The sequence below is a fragment of the Vombatus ursinus genome, unplaced genomic scaffold (genome assembly GCF_900497805.2).
Source record: "Vombatus ursinus unplaced genomic scaffold, bare-nosed wombat genome assembly UNPS02014779.1, whole genome shotgun sequence".
NCBI lineage: Eukaryota > Metazoa > Chordata > Mammalia > Diprotodontia > Vombatidae > Vombatus > Vombatus ursinus.
The window spans coordinates 42,895,993-42,900,725 of record NW_020954557.1 but is presented as its reverse complement, the minus strand read 5'-3'; the positions used below and the strand labels follow the sequence as shown (position 1 = coordinate 42,900,725).

The 4,733-nt window shown below is 39.5% G+C and overlaps 1 pseudogene; it reads left to right on the top strand.

Annotated features, from left to right (window-relative positions):
• Window positions 1-1,979: 1,979 nt before the first annotated feature.
• Window positions 1,980-2,633, top strand: LOC114045583 (annotated as a pseudogene).
• Window positions 2,634-4,733: the final 2,100 nt, after the last annotated feature.

The following is a 4,733-nucleotide window of genomic DNA, read 5'->3' as shown; positions in this document are numbered from 1 at the left end:
TTTTTCACTTTATTTTTCTTGGCTTTTTTTTTGCAACATGGCTAATATGGAAATATGATTTCACATACGTAATTGATACAATATTACTTGCTTTCTTGATGGGTAGGGGAAGGGCTGAAGGGTGGGAGAGAATTTGAAATGCAAATTTTAAAAAATAATGTTAAAAATAAAATAATATTAAAAAAGAAAGATGGGAAAATCACAAAGCAACAGTTTTTAAGGGAATTTGATTCAATTCCATAAATGTTTATTAAGCACATATTGTATGCAAGCCCCTGTGCTAGGAGCTGGTAATACATATAGAAAAAGCAATGAAACAAAAACCTTCCTGTCACTGCACAGTGATTTGTCCACAATAGAATCTTCCCTTGGAATAAAGGACATCTGAGCAACCGCAACAAATCAACATTTTACCTCTATCTGACGCTGTATGCCTTGTTCTGTACCCATAGTCTAGCACCTTTCTGCTAAGGGATGGGATCCCATTCCTGCACTTTTGGTAGGCGTGATGTTGAAGAAGCTGGGTTGGAGAATTTGAATCCTATTGCTTCAGATTAATTGGTAGGTTTCTCCAAAATCCAAATGTGGTAAGTACAACAGAAGGAAGTGGGCATGATGAGGAATAGGGTAATATTTCTACTTCTGAAAGCCTAACAAGGTTTTGTAACTTCTAGACGAATTTTGCACAGAATGTTCAGTACTGGTTCTACAACACACATTTGGTCTACAACTTATATCTGTTGCCAAAAGGATAGGAGGTGGGATTGTCATTAGCTGGAATGATCGAACCTTTCCCACAATCCTCTTCCTCTCTCCGCCCCCTCCCCAGAATTTACTTAACAGCAAAAGTAATTTAGGGCTTTAGAGAATGTGCTGATGACTGGCAACTGCCCATCCCTCCACTGTCAGCATTTCAGGCATCCATTTGCATTTTTCTAATTTGGCATTCTCGCTTCAACAGTCACATAAGATGTTCTCCAAGGGTAGCTTGGCAACCTACGCCCATAGTCACGAGTGAAGATGCCGATTCCCAAGTTGACTAATACACTTGTCTAAATTATGTTTGTCAGGTGACCACAGGAGTCACTAACTATATCCACTACAGCATAGCAGTATAGGAGATCTTCCACCGATCCTCAATTACATTCAGCATATGTTAAAACAAATCCACCAATGCTTCCTATTGGTTGGTTTCCCTTTGGCCCAGAATGGAGCAGATGGAAAAGACAATTACAATATAAGCTCTCATTTTAGAATTGGGCTTGAAATAGGAAAAAAAAACAATAAGAAAGCCAAAACTGATCATGCCCCCTAGCTCTCTGACATTTTTTACTTAATAGTAAACTATTAGAATAATAACTAGCATTTGTATAGGGCATTGTGGCTTGCAAAGTCTTTTCCAAATAATTTGACCCTCATAGGAACTCTGTGAGGTAGGTGCTATTATTATCCCCATTTTACAGATGAAGAAAGTAAGACAGAAAGAGATTAAGAGACTTATCCAGTTGTGTCTGAGACAGGATTTGAACTCAATTCTTTATGACTCCAAGTCAAACACTATCTATTTCACCACCTAGTTGCCTTACTACTTCCAGGAGAAAGGAAGAATGTGTCTGAATTTACTACTTCTAAAAGGCAGCTAGGTGACTCAGTGGATAGAATACTGGGCCTGGATTAGGAAGACCTGAGTTCAAATCTGGCCTTAGCTGCTTACTAGCTGTGTCACCCTGGGCAAGTTACATAACTTCTGTTTGCCTTAATCCACTTGAGAAGGAAATGGCTAACCACTCCAGTATCTCAGCCAAGAAAATCCCATGGCCACTAGGGTCCATCCATGGGATCATGAACAGTTATATATGACTGAACAACAACAAAATACTACTTACAAGGCATGACTTCAAAAACTAGCAGAAGGGGGTGTTCATCTTCTGCTGTACTAGGGTGCTGACGAGTTCACTGTAGAAGCAGCTGCTGTCACCATGGTTCTCAGCAATGCCAACATCCAAAAGCAGATCAAACACATGATGGCTTTCATTGAACAGAAAGCAAATGAGAAGGCTGAAGAAATAGACGCAAAGGCAGAAGAAGAATTCAACATCGAGAAAGGTCGTCTTGTGCAAACACAGAGACTGAAGATAATGGAATATTATGAGAAGAAGGAGAAACAAATTGAGCAGCAGAAGAAAATTCAGATGTCCAACTAGGTGAATCAGGCAAGATTGAAAGTCTTCAGAGCTGGAGACGACCTTATCTCAGACTCATTAAATGAAGCAAAGGAGAGACCCTCCAAGGTAGTGAAAGATACAACCAGGTATCAGGTGCTTTTGGATGGCTTATTCCAATTGCTGAAGCCACGAATCCTTTTGTCCTTTGCAAGAAAGAGGATCTCCGTCTGGTCAAGGCTGCAGTGTAAAAAGCAATCTCTATGTACAAGATTGCAATCACAAAAGATGTTGATGTCCAAGTTGATCAGGAGGCATATCTGCCAGAAGAAATAGCTGGAGGTGTTGAAATTCATAATGGGGATCAAAAAATAAAAGTTTCTAATATACTAGAAAGTAGATTAGATCTTGTAGCCCAATAGATGATGCCAGATGTTTGGTGCTAATGCCAACAGGAAATTTTTGGACTAAGCCTCTGATGAGGTGGGATCTATTCCATCTGCTGTATTGATGAGTTATGGGTCTAAAATTGAAGAAACAACTGTCAATGTTCTTCCTTTCTGATACTCTGACATTGTCCTATTTTCTTAAACGGAGTAGCCTTTGTATAGAATGCCATTAGCCTAAATGTTAACTTTGGGAGAGAATTTATGGACTTAAATTGTCAAGAAGTAACCTAGTTCATCTAGATGTGACTAAGGTCTGATCTCTACATTCTAGGGACAAGGAGATTACATATCAGTTGCATGGCTTTCATTGAGAATCCTTCTATGATCTGCCTTAGATTGGAGTGAGCTGTGTATGTGAGGTATATTATAGCCTCTTTGTATTTTATTTCTATTTTATTTCTATGAGGAGCATGTATTCACTCCAGCATTAATAGTATTACCCCTCTTTATTGTTTGGGCTTAGAGGCTTTCCTCAGTTACATCTGTGATTCAAAAACCCAAGCCATGAATATGCTTTATTTATTAAAATAAAAAATATGTGGATCAAACAAAATGAAAAAAAAAATAGCAGAAGGGGTCCTCTATTTCTTCAAATGACAGCAACCTCCCCTACCTGTTCCCTGTTATCTTAAATTCTTTTAACAGAAGACAATGGCTATAATCCCACAATTTAAGATAAATTTTTAAATGCAAAGAGCCTGAAAGATATAAATATGGACTGAATAGTATGCAGAAAAAAAGCACAAATCTGGGAGTCAGGATCTTTGGGCTCTCATTCAAACTCTCTGGGGCTCAGGTGTCTCATTAGTAAAGTCAGTCAGTTAACAAGCCTTTATTAAACACTTACTACCTCCTGGGCACTAAGTGCTAGGCACCAGGGATACAAAGAAAGGCAAAAACACAGTCTGTGTCCTCCAGGAGCTCACATTTGAATGGTAGAGACAACTTGCAAACAACTGTGTACATACAAGATATATACAGCTGTTGCAAATAAAACCCAAGAGATGGAGTTTCCTGGTAATTTGTCATCAATTTATTAATTAGGGTAGCTAATAATCAGTAAGTTGATGATCAGGAGTTTCAGTAACCAAATATACCAAGAGAAGCTCTGAAATGCCTTAAATCAGACCTAAACCTTCTGACAGGGAATTCCTCTGACAAATGAAGCGCAATCCTGACTGGTGGACATTTAATGAAGAGATGGGCTAAAGGTCTTCAGCTCTTCCAGCTGAGAACATGACTTGATCATGAGACTCAGCAGCTTCAAGGCATCTGGGTAGGGGAAGCCATTTCCATTCAGACGTCTCTGGCTAGTTTTCTCTTCTATGATCTGAGTTGCCCTAAACTCTAATGGAGGGGATCAAGGACAAGGGTTCCTCCTGCTAGAGCAAGGGCTCCCCCAGACTGGATTCTGTTTATACTCTAAACAGAAATTAGGTTTCCCAGTTGGGTGAGGTCCCCTCCAATCTACTTAGCAAGCATGTGCATTGGGGGCCATGAGTAAACATATCACTCCATCATGCCCTTCAGAGACTGACTGACCTTTTCAGGAATTGAATCTTAACAGAAATAGAGGGAAGAGGATGGATCACAAATTGATAATAAGTTATTAATATAATAGTATAATATAAATTTACCTCATTGTAAATGGGAGGTGGCATCACAGGGAAAGCACTAGTGAAGAAAGGAGAAGAAGGGTTAGACTATGGAGAGCCTCTTGAAGAAGGCAGGGCTTGAACTAAGTCTTGAAGGAAGCCAGTGAAGCCAAGAGGCTTAAATGAGGAGGGAGAGCATTCCAGGTTGGAGGACAGCCAGTACAAATGCATACAGTTGAGAGATAGAGCATCATGGTCAAGAAACAGCAAGATGGCCCAGTGTCAGTGTAGCATAGTGTGGCATTTAAAAAGTTTGAGAGACATAATTTCTGGGTGATTAGTCATTTTGTTAATAATGCTAACATTTTAATAAAAGGTCAATGGCACTCTCGAATGCCGAAGACCATCATGGAGGTGGGTTCACAGCTTATATGACCTTGGAAGAGGGGTATTCCTGAGGATGGCAATCAATTCTGATTGGTTAAGAATTAACAAGAAAGTGAATATTCCAGTGAGAGGTTGAAAGT